The sequence below is a fragment of the Lissotriton vulgaris genome, chromosome 2_1, assembly GCF_964263255.1.
Source record: "Lissotriton vulgaris chromosome 2_1, aLisVul1.2, whole genome shotgun sequence".
Taxonomy (NCBI): Eukaryota; Metazoa; Chordata; class Amphibia; order Caudata; family Salamandridae; genus Lissotriton; species Lissotriton vulgaris.
In genome coordinates this window covers 162,460,063-162,481,865 of record NC_141687.1, presented here as the reverse complement: position 1 = coordinate 162,481,865, position 21,803 = coordinate 162,460,063, and the positions used below count along the sequence as shown (strand labels likewise).

General features: G+C 46.7%; 1 protein-coding gene across 1 annotated transcript in view; it reads right to left on the bottom strand.

Moving 5' to 3' along the window:
- The window catches only part of TSPOAP1 (TSPO associated protein 1), a 2,768,302-nt gene that overhangs the window by 2,642,564 nt on the left and 103,935 nt on the right, over positions 1-21,803 (bottom strand). The gene's annotated exons all lie outside the window — the stretch shown is intronic.

Below are 21,803 nucleotides of genomic sequence, written 5' to 3'. Positions count from 1 at the left end.
AGGGTGGTGACCAGAAAAAGGAATCAACCAAGCCTCAAGAGAAGGGTGGGGATAAATCCACACAGAAGACTTCCCAAGGGCCCCAAAACTCCAACAAGGGTGGTGGGTCCCAGAACACTCCTTCAGAACAGAAGAAACCTTATTGCCATACCTGTAAACAGGTGGGTCATTACAAAAGTGATGCCAGTTGCCCTAAAAATGGTAATAAGGGAAATATACCCCCAGGTAACACTCCTAAACCTCCTGTTACCACTAGTGGTAATCCCCCAGGTGGTGCGAGTGCCCCCAAGAATGTGGTGGGCATTACTTTGGGCAATCAGGAGGACTATGGCCTAGCCAGGTTCCCTGACCACACTCTTGTCTGTGAGACTGGCATGGGGTTTGCCAACTTCACTACTGGACCCCACATTTTGGGAAAGTATAGACAAGAAGTTTTAGTGAATGGTCAGAAAGTTGAGGCATTCAGAGACACAGGGGCCAGCCTCACCATGGTGAGTGACCATCTGGTCCCCTCTGCTCAACTGACCCCTGGGATTCTATAACCCGGAGGACTTCAACGGACCTGTCGTTTGCAACAGTAAGAGGGAGCCGAGGGTGCCTGTTGCTGCCTGCCTCACCTGTCGCCTGTTGCCTGCTCCCGCCGCTGCACCTCGCCGGACCCGCTTCGCGGGTCCCGCTTCGCGGCCAGGAGTGTGTGCAAGGCTTTTAGGGGTTTGCTGACTGCTCAACCACCGACCGGCAGGGCTGCGAGCTTAGGCGGGGGACTCCAAGTTCCAGGAGCCCCCGCGCGCCCGTGGTCATCTGGGCTGCTCTCCCTGCCGGCTCCGCCCCTATAGCCCAATCAACCAACCATAAAAGAGGAGTATCATCCCCGCTGCGCGGGAGCGCGCGGGAGGGCGCCGGGAGAAGCCCGGGACAAGGGCGGGACCGTTTGTGGCCGTTCGTGACCCGGAGAGACCGGACCGGGCCACCCCTCTAACCTGTGAGAGCCCCCATCCTTAAGGACTATGACCAGCAGAGACAATAGGATCAAATCCTCCCTAACTGGTAGCCTGTCAACCGCTGGAGGTATGGAGAAATTCCTCATTAGGGCTAATAACATTATAGACAAGGAGATCGTCATATTGGAAAAGCGTTTATCTACTGAACTTATTTCCCTGAAACGATCATCCATAGGACCCCTTGCCAATGTCAAAACGCCGACTAGAGATAGCAATCAATCGCCTATTGCGGATAAAACATGCCTGCCCATAGAAGACCCTATCCACCTAGCCCCCGCGGGTATATCAACTGACATTGTGGCGGACCCTCCTTGTGTACTTATAAGTGAAAATGTTTCCATTTTATCTAATCCTGATGTAAGTACTACTGAGTCTAAGAGCTATGGGGAAAAAGAGGGTGCCGTGAGGAAACGAAAAAGAGTGTACAATAAAAAAGAAGTTAAAATGGGAAGGGCTACAAAAACAGCTAAAGTACGGGAGGAACCACTACCCCAGACCACATTTACCCCCCGTGAGGCCCAATCCCCGAATAGGGAAATATCTATGGAATGGGCCGTGGCACTACTTAAATCCATGATATCCCCATTAGAGGCTAAACTGGACAGGCTTTGCTCCAGAATTTTAAATGTAGAGAAAACATCTGCCTCCATTCTAGCTGCCCTTGGTAACCTCCAGAAGCAACCCACTCCAACCACTACCTTAACCCCTGCTATTCCCGCTCCCCCTAATCCGGTCATGATCCAACCTAATATCCCCCCACCAAATACCTGTATACCACCCCCTCCTCAACCCCAGCCCAATAATTTAATAACTGATAATGGGGAGAGTCAACTACTAAGCCAAACTAACCCGCCAGATCATACGGCTGGGGGGAACCAGGGAGTAACAAGCGAGGCACTTAATACCCCTAGAGTTAGGCGGCCCGATTTACCACCGGAGGCTAACCGGTTCACTGTCATCTTAGCCGGTGTACCACCATTAGAAACAGGGGAATCTGAAACCTTTAGCTCCCTGAAGAGCAAAGTAATAAAATGGCTTAATTGGAATAGACCACTCCCGGGCCACCTGCACAATGAAATAATCATGGTAAGGAGGGTCCCCTGGGTAGGCAAGACCCCTAAAAACATCATTGGGGATTGCCTAACTGTTAGTTTTAGAGACCCTCGTACAGTATCCCATATTTGTGCAGGCTTTAACAGGTCTTTTGACTCAACGATCCAAACCCTCCCCGTTTCCTATTTTTTTCCACCAACTAACTTTCGCCACCAACAAAGAAGAGGGGATTGGTCCGTTGTGGAACGGAGGGGCAGACAAAGAGCATATGATCCTAGACCTCCTAGACAATCTCAATATGCACCCCAATTCCACTCCTTTATGGATCCCAACCGTTATAGCTGCTTAGATGGCTTAGAGGGAATAGACTGACTACACCCCGTCCTTTGCCCTCCGAAGCTGACTAACATTCAGGTTAAACCTGATGTTTTGCGTACGGCCTATTTAACCACCCCTAATGAAGCTACTCCTACTAATTTACCTCTGATTACACCCGTCACAACCCCTACTACACAATGCTCCGAATTCAACCCCATTACCCCCGCCCCAGCTACTATCATTGTACCGGATTTGATTTTGTTAGATATGATCCCCGCCACACCTCCTGTCACAACTATCCACATCAATACAGTCAAGGATCAAAGGGTCAAGGGTTTTTCATTGATGAGCTGGAACATCGCTGGGTGGCGGCAGAAGGTTTCAGCACTGGGTTGGAGGGAACTTACCTTGGTTTATGATATTTTATGTTTGCAGGAAACGTGGTCAGTGGAAGATATTGCCTATGATGGTTTTGTTGCCTATAACTGTAATGCGGTGGAATCTCCAATGGGGAGGGCCAAAGGGGGATTGTTGATTTTACTCTCTGTACATTTACCTTTACGAGTAAGAAAAAGCCATATTGTGGGGTCCCACTCGCAAATTTTGGAGATTCTGATTGGCAGGGACCGTAATCTATTGTTGATCAACCACTACAATAATACTTTTGACCCCTCCAGTACCACTGTAGTGGACGAACTTGAATCGGCCCTGGATTCTATCCTCTGTAAAACAGCTGTACCCTACGATATTGTTTGGGGAGGAGATTTTAATATTAGAACTTGCCCCCTCTCATATTCTACTACTTGTGGTTATGATGGGGAAAATGGGGAAAATTTACTGCATTTTCTACACTCCCCATATGGCACTTCCCTTAACAATTTGATGTTAAAAATTGATTTATCAATCCATCAACATGCACCAGATAATGAAGGCAACCTGGCGCCTACCTTCACGGGGAGAAACACCACCTCCATTATTGACTTCCTGATCATCTCTAATCGGGTAGCTCCCCATTGTTCGGTTACCCAGATCATAGATCCCGACCTGAGTGACCACAATGCACTTACCATGGTTTTATATTGTGAGTTCCATCGGGATGTATTTTCAGGTAGGGTTGTAGATGATATCAGGCCATGCAGACCTAATGGGATCCGCATAAAATGGAGTGGGGAAAAAGCAGAGAATTTGCATCAGAGGGTGGTGAAAGCTGGCCTTAACATGATACTCAGCTGTCTTGATATGGAAGCCCCTGCCGCACAATCCATAAACAACTTCGAGAATCTGGGTGTCATAATCAAGAATACACTCACTACAAAGAAGGTTAAATCAGGGCAGGCTACACAGGGCTGGTTTAACCAAGCATGTACAAGGGCATTAAAATCCCTCAAACTCGCCCTTTCAAGTATTCCGAGAGACAGGGAGGCGGTTAAATCCCTAAGGGCCATTTATAAAAATGTGCTCAAAACCAGGAAACAAGAACTTAGAGAAACAGCCTGGGAAGATCTGAATAAAGCCGCAGCACTCAGGGATAGTAAACTATTCTGGAGCACAATTAATAGCCCATTCCTGCAAAAAGAGGAATTCCCTGTCCTCACCGCCCAAGTTAGTGAAGAGGGATGGGTGGCCCATTTCTCAGGGATCTTTGATCCAACTGGAGAGTCCCTAGCCAATGATAACATCATCTGCACCACCCGAGTTGATTCCCCGAGAATAACGACCGATGAGGTGGATTTGGCTCTAAGGAATAGCAAAGGGGGAAAAGCCCCCGGCCCAGACGGGGTGCCGATCGACCTATACAAATATGATCCGGCACTCTGGAGCCCACTACTGACCATAGCCTTTAATGCTGCTATGGATAACAGGACCCCTTCCACGTGGGGTGAATCCATCATCATTCCAATCTATAAAAAGGGGGATAGAGGAGAGGCTAAGAACTACCGCCCTATCTCCCTTTTGGATTCCTCACTTAAAATCCTGAGTAGGGTCCTGTTAGCACGCTTGGAAGATTGGGCTGTAGATAATAACATTCTTGCCCCATCCCAATACGGCTTTAGAAAGGGCCTTGGCACGATCGAACAATGTATTAACTTGAACCTTTTAATAGGGAAGTATACCAAGGCCAAGCCGGGATCATTATTTTTGTGCTTTGCAGATCTTTCAAGCGCATTTGATTTGGTCGACCATGCCCTGTTATGGACAACTCTGCTGGGCATGGGAGCCCCCCCCGATATTATCTATTTCCTGGCCACACTTTATTCTAAGTTATCCGCCCAAATTCGTTATGGCCCGGGGGGTGAGTGCACTCGGAAGATCAGAGTAAGATCTGGCATTAGACAGGGCTGTGTATTAGCCCCGTTGCTCTTTTCCCTCTTCATTAACGCGGTTGAACAAGAACTAAAACAAATTCATGCTGATGCCCCCCATGTTGGAGGTTCCCCTATACCGGTATTATTGTATGCCGATGATACAGTTCTTCTTTCTAGGACTCCTATAGGCCTACAAAAATTGATGGATGGGTTCTATGATTTTATATTGAAACGGAAACTCAAAATTAATAATTCTAAAACGTTCGTCATGGTGTGTGGGAAAAAGCCGAAACTTTTTAAACCTTTCTCTTTTAAGGAAAACCATATTGCAATTGTCACAAATTTTTGCTATCTGGGGGTCACATTTAATGATAGAGGGTCTTGGGCCCCTGAGGAAACAAACGTTAAAGCGAGAATGGGGAAAGCTTCCTCGGGCGTCTTCCGCTTTGCTACCAAAGTAGGAAGCCGCCGCATTGTTGATATGTTGACTATATACAAGCACAGATGTACTTCGATAGCTTTGTATGGCTCGGGGGTATGGGGACATTGCAATGCTAAGGCCCTGCAAAATGAAGAAAACAAATTCATTAAACGGCTGCTTTGTCTCCCCACCTCGGCATCTACTGTTTTAACCCATCTGGAATTGGATCTGGATTACCTGTCCGACCTTACAGGGTTAAGGCCATTGATGGTATGGAAATCCATTTTCTCCAAGCCGGAAACAGCATTCACCCGAAATATCATCAATGACTGTTTGCTCTTGGATAAAGTTCTAAGTATTCCATGGTTAAAATACGTAGTTATGATTGTTAAAGATCTGTTCGACATGGACCTAGGAAATGACCCTACTAGTATGAATACCTTAGACAAGCTAGAAGTAAAAAATGTTTATCTTAGGGCGAGATCGGATGTGCGAAGTCATGCCACTAGGGAATACTCCACACATATTTTCCACCTGTCCTTGAATGATGATTGCCGGGGTATTCCAATGTACCTCAAAGTTATCCATAGACAGTCCCACCAGTTCGTTCTTTCAAGGCTAAGACTAGGTATAGTGCATAACTTGGTCGCTTTCCCGACTATGAAACTACATCCAGTAATCCCATGTCCATGTGATGACTCTACCAAACAAAGCACAATGCACTTTCTATTATTCTGTCCTCTGTATAAAGCACTACGCATCTGTTACCTCAAGCCAATGTTCCTTAAATATAGTATGTACACCACTGATAGCGCTCTGAGACTTCTTTTTTCACTTTCAAGTCCAGATATTTGTTTTTATACTGCTACTTTTATTCTGAAATCGATTAGAGCTAGACTTAGCATGGTTTTCCCGTAATTTTATATGCAGCTATTCCCACAACATGTGACTATGTTATTTTTTTGTTTCTGTATTTTGAGTAACACGTGTATGTAATGTTTTAAACTGTATACTTTTATGATGTTTTTTAAACATTCGAATAAAGTTATAAAACTGAAACTGACCCCTGGTTTTACTTATCAGGTGACAGACATTCATGGAGTGAAGAGAAGGCATCCCATGGCAGTAGTCAAGCTCAGCTGGGGTAATGTCACAGGGCCCATGAGAGTGGCAGTGACAGATAACCTACCTGTAGATTGCTTACTGGGGAATGACCTGGAACTCTCAGCATGGACTGAGGTGGAACAAGAAACTCATTCCAGAATGATAGGCCTATCCAGACAGGTTAGTGGGGCAGTAATAGCTACAGCCCCAGTCCCAGCACCATTCCTCCCTGAAAAGGTTGGAAGGGCAGTGGTAGCCACTGCCCAGGCTCAGACAGACTTTCCAGAGCAGGATAGGAGGGCTGTGACAGTCACAGCTCAAACACAAACTGAGTGCCCTCCTGAGAAGGTTGGCAAGGTTGAAATGGTCTCAACCTCTACTCAGACAGATAGTGAGGTTGTGAAGCCTGAAACAATGGATCACTCCATTCAAACAGAGAGCATTGAGGAGGAGGAAGAGTCTTCCCCCTCCCAGACACTAGGTGAGAGCCAGCCTCCTCAGGGAACTGACTCTACCCCTGTTGAAGGAACTGCCCCAGAGGTAGTCAGGCCTAGTCTGGCAGAGCCCCTGATGGTAGTGTACCCTTCCCAGGTAGGACCCAGTCTGGAGCAGGTAACCTGCACCTCTCTACCCTGTCTCAGTCAGCCCAGGGCTGAAGAGATCAGGGAGGCCAGTGGTGGACCCCAAAGGGCCCCCTGTCCAAAAGAACCCCTTAATCAGCAGATTAGGATCACTGAAGCTGGTAAACCTAGCCAAGTGAAAACAGAACAGACTCCTGAGGGATCCCCCTTAAAAGTAGTTAGGGAACTCCCACAGCTGGACACTGTTGGGCACAGCCAAACATGGGGCCTAAAAACCCCCAGACCTGACCTGTCCCTCTAGTAAGCCAAACATAGGGACTCAGCCTCCAGCTTTAGGTAGCCAGAGGCTGACCCTGAGAGCTCAGTGCATCTCAGCTAAAGAAAGAAAGGCACACATGATGAATGGTGATTGGAGGAAGTTGAGCCCAAAGGTAGAGGAGCCTCACTTCAGTACTCCATCCCAGCATCAGCCTTCCTCTTTCCCAAGACACACCAGAGACAGAGATTCCCTATGGTGGAGACCCTCAGATACCCTTAGGGTGAGGGGTTGCCTAGTGGACCATGACACAGGGGGAAACCACGCCAGAGCTGGTCCTTCCTTATATGGCCACTTAGGTAATAGAGGCTTACCTGGACAAGGATAGCCTTATCTCCTTTCGTTTGGGGGGAGGGGGGGTTGTGTAGGAAGGTACCTCCTGACTATGGTTGCCCCCAACTTTTTGCCCTGTGTTTTAGCTGGTTTTGGACATAGTCGACCTGGGACCCTGCCAATCAGGACCCCAGGCCTACTGCTCTCTCTGTAAAATGGATTCCATGTACCCTAGGTACATTTCCAATTGGTACTGGGCCACCCTATCAGACCCTGTAACTCAGGGCATGGGTGTACCCAGGGCTGCCAGGGGCTGCAGCATGTATTATGCCACCCCTGGCTGGCCTCCTAAATTTGACACAACTGGCTGCATGACAGCTGGGGCAAAGTCGTGTAATCACCCTTTGCTGTAGGTGTAGTATACCTATACCTAACCCTAAAATGGACACACAGATTCCTATCAGTCACTCCTATGGCAGGCCTTGACAATCCTGAAGGCAGAGTGCTTGGAATCGTGTGAGATGGTGCTCTGGCATGAGCTGAGCCAGTCTGCAGCTTGCGGAACCAAGTCCTAATAGCTGTTCCATGATATCGCATACCATATACTCTTAAGTGCATTATAATCCTCGCGGTTAAATGCTAACTTTGGTATTGCTTTATCAAAACATGTCGAGTAAGGTGTCATACGAATTGGAATACTAACCCCTCGCCAATTCTGGCGACGGGGTTAGCATTCCACCCTTCTAGAGGGACACGACATACATGTAACTGTGAACCCCGGTTAAAGTTAACTAAAGCCTCAGCTCCACAAAATGGATGCTGCCACCACAGACACGAGTCTGACCCCCTGTAGCTGGGAGTCCTTCCAGCGAGGGGAGCCTGGACAAAGGGTTTCCTGTCAGGGGCGGTGCTAGCACCATCCCAGACATGGTTTTGTGTATCCTGGGTAGGCAGGGCTTTTCAGGAAGGTGACTGCTGAGTGGCACCCCGGTGCTCACTACGCATAGGCCGGTCTGAACCAGTTCCAGGGGCACACCAGCCCCTGGCCTGGGGAAGTCCGGCATGGCAGAGGGGTGTAACCACCCCCCTCCTAGTCCCACCCATAGGCAGGACCTAGTCACCGGGTCAGCCCCCTTTTTTAGTATAAAGATGGGAGCGGGCCCCCTGTTCAAATTAGATCATCTTTGGAATCAAGACACGACTTTCTGCGAAAGGACTTCAAGATTTCTTCATCAAGATTCTCCCTTGTGGCTAAGGAGTAGTCACCCTGCATCCGCAGGCACCATCCTAAAGAACACTGCGGTCTGCTGCAAGTCCTTCATCACGAATCCGACGACCCAGCTCGACGAGACCCGGCTTCCCTGGCACCTCTGACCTCTACTCACCTCTACAGCAAAGCTGAGAACCGTGAGTGCGACGAGACCTCGAGGGACCGACGATCGCCAAGACTGCACGACATCTTTACAACAAGCCCAGCGTGTCCTCCACGGGTGAGTGCTTTGGGGTCCGAGAAGCCCCGACCCTGCGCAGCTCCAGCACCCAAGGTCAGCCTCCCTGCATCTCCACGATCTGGGTGGGGCCCTTCTGCTGTTTGCTGTGCACCGCGTTGTTTGGCTACTAGCCGGCTGGCTTGTGGCCTTCTGAACGACGCCCAACGACATCACTGCTGCTGGTCTGGTTGCTCCAGACTGGCCCTTGCTTCCTTTTTGAAGAGAGGCACCCCGGACCCTCCTGGTCCACTCCAGACGCCATTTTAGGTCCACCGCGTGGGCTTGAATTTGCCAAGGCTTTGTTGCCCAATCCTGGGTCCAGCGACGCCGACAGCTTCTATCTTCGTGGGACAGCTCGATCCTCCTTCCTGGTCGCCGACAACGCCTCCTGGTCCGTGAGATCTTCGAACTCAGCGTCACCCACTCACCTAGTCGAGGTGGCTACCATCCGGTGCCCTCCTGGTGCCCACTGACTACTGGCTAGTAGTCTCGAACTTGGTCCCCTCTGCTTTCAGGTGTCATCTTCCATCGATCCAGGCTTGGATCCACCGAACTTTCTTCACTGGTCGCCTGCCAGCCAGTTCTTTCTTCCAGGCTCCTGGTCCGTCAACGAGGATTCCCGACGTCTTTTGAGTCCTATGCAGCTGCAGCCCCTGGGCTAGGTAACTTCGGCATTTCGGTGCCCCAGCATAGCCTCACTATCCAAGGGTCAGAATCTACTTTCGTTTTCCTCCTACCAGGTCGGGTTCGCCCGAGAACACTAACTTTGTCATTACTAGCTACCATAGACTTTGTCCCGCATCCCGCGTGAGAGTGCACACTCTGCACCCGAGTCCCCTAGGCCTCCTATAAGTAATCTGAAGGTTCTATAGTAAAGTCCTAGCGATTCCTAAGCCTATTAGTACTGTACTTACCTGCTAGTAATTTCGCATTCCACTTTTCAAGTATATGGTTTTCCGTGCCCCTCGGGCATTTGTATATACTGTGCTAACTAACTTAAGTATTTTTGTAAGAGTTTTGGTTTGTGCTTAGTACCCTGTCCTCATAAAGAGTACAGGGCTGTTGTGATTCTTAATAAATAACTGTTTATTTTCATAACACTTGTGTGGTGTCCTTTCACTTGGTGTTCAAGGGGTATATGTGGTATAACAGCTGGCTTAACACGCCCTCTCGAGTCTTTAGCCTTAGACTGCTCGTATCCACGCTACTAGGATAGCTGGTCTATAAGGTTGACTTACAACCAATCATCAATAAGGGTTGCTGGACTGATACATAGTGTTCACTAGAATAGTGAGCACTGCATATCAGGCCACCTTCTCACACACTCCTTGATTTTTGTGAGTTGAGGGAACCTCCTCTATGGCCATTTTCTCTAGAAGGACGGAGACCTCGTCTTGTAGCAATTGACTCTTGTAACATGGAAGATGTTGCGATTGGGGAGAACCTGCGGAGGAGGAGATTTGAACCTCAGCAAGTAACCATGCTGCACAATATTCAGCACCCATCTGTCTTTTGTAATGGATTCCCACTCTGTCAGATGATGAGAAACACTCCCTCCCACCGGAGTGGTGAACAGACGTGGAGGAAGCAATGGCTCAGGGCTTAGGAGGTTGCTTTGAGGAGGGCTGCTGTCTGTTATTGCCACCTCTTCCTCTGCCAGGACGACGCTGCTGGAACTGCGTCTTCTGCTGAGACTGGGATTGCCACTGAGGGGTTTGAACCCTCTGTTGGAAGGACTTCCTGTCTCCTTGGCGAAAGCGTTTCTTGAACTCCTTGCGCTTTTCTAATCCCACGGCTTTGACGGTGTCCATTTCTGCCTTCATTTTGGACATTTCGTCGTCCATGTGTGGACCAAACAGAGATTTTCTATTAAGGGCAAATTCAAAATCTTCTTCTGGGCGTCTGGTTTGAGCCCTGTCAGGCGGAGCCAGGCCGAACGACGGGAACAAATACCACTTGAATAGCCATGAGCCGCAAGGTCAGAGGAATCCACTGCAGCGCTAATAACTTGATTGGCTACAAGGCCTCCCTCTTGTAAAGTCTCCAGAAAATCTTGGCGATCTTCCTTGGGGAGCTTGTCTGTAAAGCGAGTCAGGGAGTCCCAAAGAGATTGGGCGAAGATTCTGGGGAGACCTGCACGATGTTCAAGCCAGGAGATGACGATTTTCCTCCTGAAGTCTTAGAACCAGGGGACTCCACCTCTGCCTTCACTTTATCCCTCGACGTCGAAATCCTCGATGTCGAAGAAGTCTGGGTGACTAGTGGCGTCGAGCGGTGTCTTGATGCTCTCGACAGTGATCTATCACGTCGTGAAAAGCTCGACTGAGAACCTCGACGTCGATCCAGAGACTTCGACGTCGATCTCCCTCGACGTCGATCAAGTGGAGATACTTCATGACGTCGTCTCGACGACGACTCTCGACGTCGTTTTGACGATGATCTTCCTCGACGTCGCGTCGACGGCGACCTTTCCTGGCGTTGCCCTCCTTGATGTCGAAGGATGGGATCTGACAGTCCCTCTCGACGGTGGCCCGCTAGCCAGCGGCGACCTAGATGCCGTCCTAGCTCTCGACGCCGATCCCTTCAGGGGCGGCGGAGAGTGTCTCGACGTCGACGGAAGCCTCGACGTCGACGGAGACTTAGAAGTAATAGCAGCCATGGACTTCGAGCCCGAAGCATGGCGCCTCAAAGCCCACTTACTTGACTGCGGCGGAGATCTTCGACGTCGTGAAGATGATCTGGGCCTTTTCGACAGCGGGCCTCGACGGAGTTCTTCGACCTTCATTCCTCTTTCTGGGGACAGGAGAAGTGGAATGACGCCGTTTTTGGCCGTGCTTGCTTGTAGGAGAAGATCTAGGGGCTGTGGAAGCACCCACCAGGTGACTTTTGTCCATCTCCTGCATGGCAGGAAGTCAAATCTTCTCCCTGTCGCGAAGAGTCCGACTTTTACATTTTTTACAGTGATGACACTGATCAGGAATGTGTGAAGATGGAAGGCACACAATACACACAGAAAGTGGGTCAGTCAGAACCATCTTTTTGTCACAAGAAGGACATTTCCGGAACAGAGCAGGCATTCGGACAGGAAATTCTTGTGGGTTACCACAGAAAAATAAATCAGAAGCCTTATTTATTCAAAAAATGTCAAAATATAAGAGAAAACTCTCTCAAAAAAACAATTTCAGTTGAAAACTGAAGAGCTCAAGCTCCAGGATCCTCACAGAAGGAGCCGGAAAAAAGAACTGACCCAACTGTCACCTGTGGTGCACCATGGGAGCTGGGGATTGCCTTCAGGTCTTAAAGGCACAGTACCCCTACTCTAATGCCTTAAAGGCAATGTGTCAGTTTTCTTTGTTTGCTTTATACTCTACTGCAGCCTACTGGCAAGTGCCTGCAATTACAGGTTTTTCCTATGGCAATAAAGCATTGTTGTATACAAATGTTTTCTGCTCTTTTTCTTCCTTAGGTTTTGGAAGAGTACTACTGTATGTATGTAATTTTGCAGCCAATTTTGACAGTTGGGAAATATTTTAGGCTGCAAATATGTTTTCACATATATATACATATATATTTATATGTATTTTCTATATTCTCCGGGATCCCGCACATGGGCGGGGATTATTCATAGATTATGACTATTGATGAGTATCCCCTGGGTGAGAACCAGTTTAAAATAGTATGATGCAGGTCTGAAAGATTATAACTGGTGAAATAAGTATACTTTATTTATAGGTTTTATATAGCGCTAGCTAGACCAGAAGGTAACAGAGCGCAATACATATAATGCAGGATCGTTCCAAAGACGTATATATATATATTTACAGTCCAAGAAAAAGGTTGTGCAGTCAAGGTAGGTACAATACGAGGACATTAGAACAGCACAAGTTAATGGCGTGAATGACATAGAAGAGGCCTAAACAACTAAATTCCCGCCTTGAAGGGTCTAAGTGGACTTAGTGTTATCATTGGGAACATAACTTAGTTTGTATGAGTATTAAAGCATTTGTTGAGCAGCAGGTATTTAAGGTCCCGTTTGAAGCATGAAAAGGTTTGGATGCAGCGGAGATCTCTAGGGAGTGACTTCCAGAGAATGGGCAAGTATGTGAGGATTTCTTTATCAGTTTGGGAGGTATGAGAAGAAGTGGGTTGGAGCTTCTCAGAGCCCTGGCTCTACCTGCTTTGGAAAGATTTGAACCTACGAAGTTTAGGTTGTGAGTGTGAAGAGCTTTGTGGGTGATGCAAGCAGTCTTGTAGTTGCATCTTCCTTCAATGGGAAGCCAGTTTGGAGTTTTGAGGGCCGGGGAGATGAGCTCAAACCATTTATAACCAGTTAGTAGCCGGGCAGCCGTGTTGAGAACTGTTGAAAGGGGGGCTGTAGGAAGGTGGATATCTGACTATGGTTACCCCCAACTTTTTGCCTAGTGTTTAGCTGGTTTTCGACTTAGTTGGCCTGGGATCCTGCTATTCAGGACCCCAGGCTTCTTGCTCTCTCTGTTAAAATGGACTCCATGTACCTTAGGTACATATCTAATTGGTATTGGGTCACTCGTGTAAGTCCTTGTACAGTGTACCATAGGTACCCAGGGCATAAGTGCACCCAAGGCCTACCAGGGGCTGCAGCATGTATTATGCCACCCCTGGCTGGCCATCCAAAACTGACACAACTGGCTGGTAGCCCTGTAGTGTAGTTCCTATTTTCCCTATAGGCCCTGCGCATTGGAATAACATAAACAGCAGTGTAGACGTAGGACTGCGGTCTTCTAGGTCTCTACTGACTATGTTAGACTTAATTTAGGTTTGCGCCAGCTAGCTCAGAGGTCACTGGAAACTTTCTTGACTGAATAGGAAGTGATCAGCTTCCCTGGCTCAGAAAAGAAGGGATTCAGCTTCCGACAACCGCATAAACATGACAACTTTGCTCCTCAGAATAAGAGTCAATCTCTAGAGTCGTGTGAAACAATAGACAGCTATTTCACTCAGTCAGTTGTGCAGATTTTACTTTCACCAGGATGCAGAGAATAGAGACGGGCGTTTTCAATAAAATATATTATTTATTGAGCAGTCTTCCTTCTCATGCAAGAGATATGAATTGCCACAATTGCAAGACTTGTTATTTTAAAAAGTGCGTACAGTAAAAGGAGTATTATGAAATAATACTGTAAAAGCATTGATATGGTTTCTTAGCCATAAGATGGTTAAAATGAATAAAATATATACATTCATGTATACATTGGCTAACAACCTCAACTGGTGCTTCTAACTACGCCTACCCCGGTGTACCTGACCTAAGCCTAATACATGGGAGGGAGTAAGTAAGTAGCAGTTTAAGTTAAGTTGGTTTTGCCAAGAGTTTGCTTCAAGAATTCTCTCTAAGGGTTTAGTCAGCACCGTACCTCTGGAATAGAATGCAGGAGGTCTGGTATCTCCTCTCAGGACCCGATATCCCAGTTACCCGCAAGGGTAGGCTGGAAACGCCGGAGCTGGATTTTCTCGGCAGGAGAAAAGACAGCGTCTTTCTCAGGAGGAGGAGGGGCAGCGTCCGTGGGCTTCTCACATCTGCTGGGCTCTGCAAAGGACAGCTGGTCAGCTCCAGTATTCACCACCAATGTGTGCTTGCTTAAGGCAACGTTGGTATATTTATACCTGAAAGGTGCCGAGTTTGACGTATGTTTTTGGATATAAGACGTCAATAAAGATGTCACTAAGAACTGGTCGTTCTTACAGTGCTCGCAGGAGTTCTATTACTAATCAAAACAAAGCAAGCGGGGCTTTCCCAGGTTGCTGGGGCGTTTGAGATGTCGAAAGAACTTGGTGTGTTATCTAGGAATCTAAGGAAGTGGCTTCCGCTGTGTCATGGACTGTCATGAGCTGCAGAGACGAGTTACTAAAATATGGCTCTGATCGTTTATGCCATTAAAGGGATATGTATTGATTATAGCCGTATAGGGGCATGAGGTTACAATATTGATCGGGTCCTAGATAGAACACAACACCCACTCCACGAATTTATGTCCATCAAATTACTAAAACTAAAGCAATAAGAAGCATGTGTATTCATACCCACCCCAAAATACATTTTGCATTTGAAATGGTGTACTTGAAATACATGGAAATTAATTGGTACTGTACTTTATCAAGCATAGTAATCATTCAAAAAAATATTGCATATGTAATCATTTGAACGACTTTGCGAAGAATTACACATGAAATGTCTCTAAATACAGAAGAGAAGGGTGAGACTATTTCATCACATATAAATGCAATTGCTGTAAAATGTGCTAGAGGCTAAGGTAACATTTTGTCTCTAGATCCACTAAAAATAGAAGCTCTGTTCTTTATGAATAGTTCTACTTTAAGCTAAGGACGTGTGCCAGGAAAAAAGGTAAATATTTTGAAAACATTTATTTCTTGGTGAGCGGGGAAAAAATAGTTCAAAACCCTTTTCAGTAGCTTTTGTTGTTCAAAGCTGAAGGCCGAATTCAGAGTTCATGGGAACGCTGTGTGCCGGATTGTTTTCCCAAAAAGTTATTGTTTCTGTTCAGGAGAGAACATCATTTCAGACAGGCTCGCAAAGAATTGGTCTATATATTCAGGTGACAGTTCGACCAAGTTCGATAATGCTGTAACTTGGCAGTTGTGAGAATATCATCGATTTCAGGATCAGCAATGTTCACAGAAGGTCGTACTTGGGTGATGCTGCTTTCATTTCTTGATTCACTGCCACCACCTAGTCGTAGTGCAGGAGTCTCAACGAATGCCGTCATCAGGATTGGTAACCTCTGGAGACAACACGATGCGTGAGCCGTTACTGGACTTAGCAAAGTATTGACGTCCATTGGTATTGATGATGGTAGTGCAAGACAGGTGTCTAACACGCATTCCTCTCCGCATAGCATACATCGAAGCACAGGTAAGATGCAGGTCTGCCATATATGTCTGAATGAAAGAAACCAGGTCATATTCAGATCTCGTAGACGAGCTCTCCCAAGGACTCTAGTTTTGCGGTCCCGGTAGCGTATTGCTAGGATCGTTTCTTCCATCCGTGCCGGAGTTATGTCTGCGTTTTGGTTTGCCACATCGGAGCAGGAGAGTCTAAAATAAAATACCTGCTACGAGTCCCAAAAGTAGTGGTACGCCGCCAAAAATCGAATGTACAAAATTTGGAAAGAGACCCAGGACCGCTTCAAATGGTGTTAACAGTCCCGAAAAAAACTGTCTTAAATACATTTGAGATACCACTGGCATTCGACATATTTAGTATTTGGCTGAGCATTTCTTTGAAATGCACCGGGCAATTTGTTGATAAAAGTGCATGTATCTCTGCCGCCATCCTTGCAACTTGGAGATCATACGTCTCTTTTGATGACGTGATGGGCACTGTTGTCTTCAAAAGTACAGACTTCATTCTGCTGAAAGTATCAATTCGTATAGAAGAGACTTTCAAATTAGGCCAAATCGGAGTCACTGAGTCTCCAGGGCCGTTTGGATACAATGCTTGCATACAGCAAGTGACCATGGAACTCACGCTTAAGAGATATGCTTTCCCTGGCACTAAGCCACAACAGCTGTGATCCGTTATTAGAACGTAACTCCCGTTAGAAAGTTGCCTAAAGAATGGCTCTATTTGTGCTGCAGGTGTGCCATGCTGCTGGCATGAAAGGTTGTTTGAAGTACCCTCACAGGCCCCATGTAAATTAATACCTTGGCACAAAAGTATACCGCTTAGTGAATGTTTACACATTACCACTAAGAAATAAATTTTTGTTGTTCTCACTATAACATGTGTGTGTATAAGGTAATTTCCATGATGACTTAATGTATCCTTTACCCAACTTTTCATACTGGCCTGCCAGTATATATTCAAGGCAATTTTTAAATTGGAAAGTTGTTATCGGAATTTTGATAATCCCGTGTATTATCCATTCAATGACAGGTCTTTCTGACATTGTCAATGGTAATCTCTCAAGTTTTTTGATGCTCAGGATTGTATAGTCTGCTCCTTTCTGTGCCAAACTGATTTGTTTATCAGTAAGGTTAAAGATGGAAAACAATGACGTTGTGTTGATTAAACGCCATGGCACATAGCCTGAACGAAGATTTTGCAACGTCCAGCCTAGCTGTACAATAGAACGTAATTGGGACTGGCCATGTTGTAACATTAGCAAGTCCTGGTCTATTATATCAATAGCAGATGATACAATACTGTCCACTGAATATATTCTGGAGGACAGAGTCATTAACCCATTATCCACAACAGAAAGTGATTTTTTCCAAATTAATACGATCAATTTCTCGTATTTTCTCGGCTGTTTCAATTTGAATTTCTTTCCAAGCCTCGTTGTATGCCGCATATATGCTGGCCGCTATGAAACGTTTTTGACGCTGTTTGCGTGGTCCCATAATGAAATCGCGCACGTCAGCACCATCTTTAAGTAAAGACAAGTATTGCTTAATTTGTGCCAGTGTGGATGTTTGTAGCCATTCAAGGCAGAGTTTCCCTACACTGTATGTTGTTACTATCCCTGGATGTTGTCTCTGGGAGTATCTAGGGTCTGGTCTGGACATTTTTAACCCCTGTGATTTGTTCAGGAATCTATCTTGACAGTTATTCGTGTCTGTAGGCCAGATTAACCACTTTTTCCAATCAGGATGTGTTCTGTTTTCGTTTAAAATTTGGGATACGTCTATCTCAATATCTGTGGTTGCATTATCAGGTATTGACTTTGGAATAGACGGTTTGTTAAGGTCTTTAATCTTAGCTAGGCCAAGACAGGTTGTTTGTTGAATTGTGTCATTCAGGAACATTATTTGTTCTGGGATTATGCAGGCTCGAAATAATGCTTCTTGGCCTTGTACCTGCCAATCTTTTGTACCCCAGATGGTTTTTGTTCTCATGTTATTTTTGCAGAAATCAAAACCAAATGTAATCATTTTTTCATAAAATGCTTCTGAATATATCAGTTTAGTATTTGTCAGCATGGTTTTCGTCCCTGTTTTATCCAAATGTAAATGTATTTGAGCTTATATAGCGCACAGCTACCCGCAGTGGGTTTCCCGGCGCTTGCTTAGGGAACCCGTCCTGGTATTCCCCTGTGAGATAACCCCGGCAGGGTATCCACAAGTAGAAAGCCAGGCATCCCGCCGCAAGGGGCCGTTGTGGAGATTAAGCAAGCTATTGCCCAGAGTCGCAGAGTGTGAACCCGTGAGTCGAGAAGGCACCAGAGCGAGAATTATCGAGTCCGTGGAATTTTTAGCCCAAGACCCGCCGAGGCGGGGAATTGAACCCTGGTCCAGGGCCGATCTCAGCTTCCGGGTCTGCCGCCTCTAACCCCTGAGCCACACTTCTCCATACAGTTTATAATAAAATGTTTCTGCATTACTCGTGTTAAACCCTGAGAAGTATTGGAATTTCTCATAGAATGTTTTTGAACTGCTTTTAGGTGGAGTAGCACAATGTTTCCATTGGTTATATTTAAAACATTTCTAGGTTGAGCAGATTTATGTAAATAGTGGTCTGCGTAATGCGAAAAACAGTACATCTGTTCATAATTAGATGAACCTTGTAAATAATCATGTTCTGTAAATTTTGCTAACAACACCAAATCTGACATAATATCATTTATACTTTTAAAGTCCCAATCATCAGAGAATGTACTTGGTTTTACAAAGTCACTTAATGAAACCTTGAACTGGTGAGGATATTTCAAGATCTCGACCGGGCCATATATTTCATAGTCTGTCTTGTCCCAAACTACCCCGCCGGGTATTGGAATGGCTGTGACATTTACTGATGATAGTTCTCTTTTCTCGATGTGAGATAATTTGTGAGGTTTCAGAACTAAGTTGATGTTCTGACTTGCTGTGTCCATTGAACTGTATTTTCCCTCAATGAATTTTCCCAAGCAAAGTACCATGATGAGCCAAAGCAGGAGGAAAAATACACCTAGCCCAATCCAAAATTCTAACCATGGAGAAATAAGATAGGTTTCTTTGAGTTGATGAAAGAGTTCTGTTGCTTTTTCTCTAAAAGTCTTTTTTTCGGCGTCACTTCAGGGTCGCTTTGATCTTCAGAAAAGTTGTCGAAGTTGATGAAGTAGCCAGATGCAGTTCTGTCGATTGTTGGAATTGTTTTCTCAATTTGCCTTTCATTAGCACATTCTGATGCCACATCATTGTAGACTGGTGTTTCATGACGAACTGTTTCAATCTGTGTTTCAAGAGGCACGAGTTCCATGGCATTATTGCATAGTCCTTCTCTGTGCACTGCAGGTTTATCAAATGTGATTAATCTTTCAGTTTGAACCTCTTGGATACTTGCAAATTTGGGTATTCTGTTACTTCTTGGGAGTCCACTGGGCCTGCTGTTGATTATAGGCCACATGATTGTGGTTTTACCAGGTCGATTGATACAACCCTGTTCTCCTTTTTACCAGCAAGGGGCGGTAGTACTACTGATCTTGTTTCGTTGATTGCTAAGACCGGTACTGCTTTTCTGTAAGAAGGCCCAAATTCCTTCTTCACCGCTATTTTCTCTCTGACCACATCCCCAATCTTTGGAATCCAGACAGGTCTTGCTAGGACAGGTGGTGTGTCTCCAGTGGTGGTTGGCTGTTGTTTTAACTTTATATTGCTCAGGGCTTTTCCCGTTTTATTTAAGTCCTGTAAAACAGCCAAACGATCTTTGATATCAAAGTCTTTATTCTTATCTTCTACCACTGAAGCAAGACTATCTAAGTCCTGAACATGCATTCTAGTTCCGAACAATATTTCGTACGGGCTGAAACCTTTTTTTTTTAAAATCTGTTTATTAGCATAGTAAGGAGAGCAGTTACACACATATTGGAGCGCAGTTGCAATTAGGATGTTACATGCATGTGCTTGCTCAGAACATATAAGTACATAGTAACATACATTTTTCATTATGTCGTCCGGAACCAAACAAACTGAACAATCCCACACTGTACCCGTACCCTCCCCCCACCCTCATGAGCCCCTCCCGACACTCTCTCATGATGCGTATAACCGTAATATTTACATCCGGGTCACCTGTGATATTTGACATATGGTCTTGTCTATACACACAGGTAGGTTGAGGTGAAAGGGTCGATGGTTCGGGATTTCCCGTACCCCATCACAGTGCACCGTTGTCCGTGACGGTGTGCGAAGGGACTAGATCTGAACACGTTCACCCCATATGTGGTGGGTCTTGTGTATCCCCATCATCCCCGTCATCCCCCACTTCAAACGTTCCCACTGTAGCAAACCAGTCTAGTGAAATTAGAGTTTTCCGGAGACCTCTCCGTTCTTCTCGCTGCAGTGCCTCGCCTTCCGCCTTACCCCACCGTACCACCTCTGCTTTCCATAGTTCAGGGTTGGGTGGTTTGGACGACTTCCACCTCATCGTTATTGCTCGTTTCGCTATCAATAGGGCCATGTCTGTAAAACGTGTCGCCGCGGTTCTAGTGCGTGTTGGCGGTCCTAGCCCTAATAGTGTATGTTCTGCTGTAGGTGACTGGGACAGGGTACCGGCCCTCTCAAGCGAGTCATGGACAGCGGTCCAGTAATATCCCAACTTAGGGCATTGCCATAGCATGTGTAGTAGCGATGCGTCGTCAATGTCACATCGGGGGCAGGCGCTACTCGCGTCAGGGAACATCATATGTATGCGGTGTGGGGTCAGGTAGGCTCTATGTAGTAACATCAATTGAATGAACCTGAACTTGGGGTTTCTAGCGACCTTCTTGGGAAACTGAAGGATACGCTCCCACTCTTTGTCTCTCAGAGGTCTACCAATATCACCCTCCCATGCCGCCCGGAGCGGTGACAGCGTGATTGCCCTCCCCATTTTTATGCTAGAAGTGAGCCATCTGGTCAGATGGCCGCCCGTGCCCATGAGGTAGTGCATTGTTATTAGGGGGTTCGTAACAGGCTCCTGTCCCTCAGGTGACCACTTATGTGTTACATAATGGCGGAGGCCTGCGTGCAAGAGGAATGAGCCCCGGGGAACGCTATGTGTAGCTCTAAAGTCTTCAAAGGACAATAGGTGCCCCCCTTCAAACAGGTCACCCACATGAGACACTCCTGCGTCGTGCCAGGGGATCAGTTTGTTTGTCGTGAGTGTTCCCGAGCCCAGCGGGATACCCAAGAGTGGGATCGTGGGGGCATAAGACGTCTTGGGGGACGTGTACCTTAATACCTTCCGCCAGTATGTCACTGCCAGCCTGAGGAGTGGTGGGGTGTCCCTCGGTAGATCTGCTCTGGGTAGGAGCAATGTGTGTACCCTCCCTTTGGCATGCTCATCTTCTGACACATTGATCTTGTGGAGATTGCGACCTGCCACCCAGTAAGCCAGCCACTGCAGTTGGCACGCATAGTTATAAGCCCTAAAATACGGTAGGCCCATACCACCGGAGTCAGAGGGGAGTTGTAGTTTAGCGAGGCCTATGCGTCTGCGCCCGTGTCCCTATACAAGTTCTGTGAGTAGTGTGTCTAGAGTATTAAATGTCGTTGCTGGGATCAGGAACGGCAGATTGGTGAAGTGGTAAATGAGTCTGGGGAGCATCACCATCTTAGAGATTGCCACTCTGCCGGCTATTGAGAGGGGCAGTGTTAGCCAGAATTGAATTTGTGTTTTCAGTGCTCTGATGGCCCTCCCGAGGTTGCCGTCTATCATCATGTCAGCCTCCCTGTAAATGTGCATCCCAAGGTATCGGAAGGTGGTATCCGCCATCTGGAATTCGTGAGGGGTGAAGGGTAGGGGAGCAGACAGGCCCGTGGTCACAAAGGCGAATCCATAGGACTTAGATTCGCTGATGGTGAGGCCAGAGATTGCCCTGAAGTCTTCAAATATTTGGGGTATAGGGCTCAAGTCGCCTCGCAAATCCCGGAGATACAATATGATATCATCTGCATAAGCTGACACAATGTGCGCCGTCCCGTG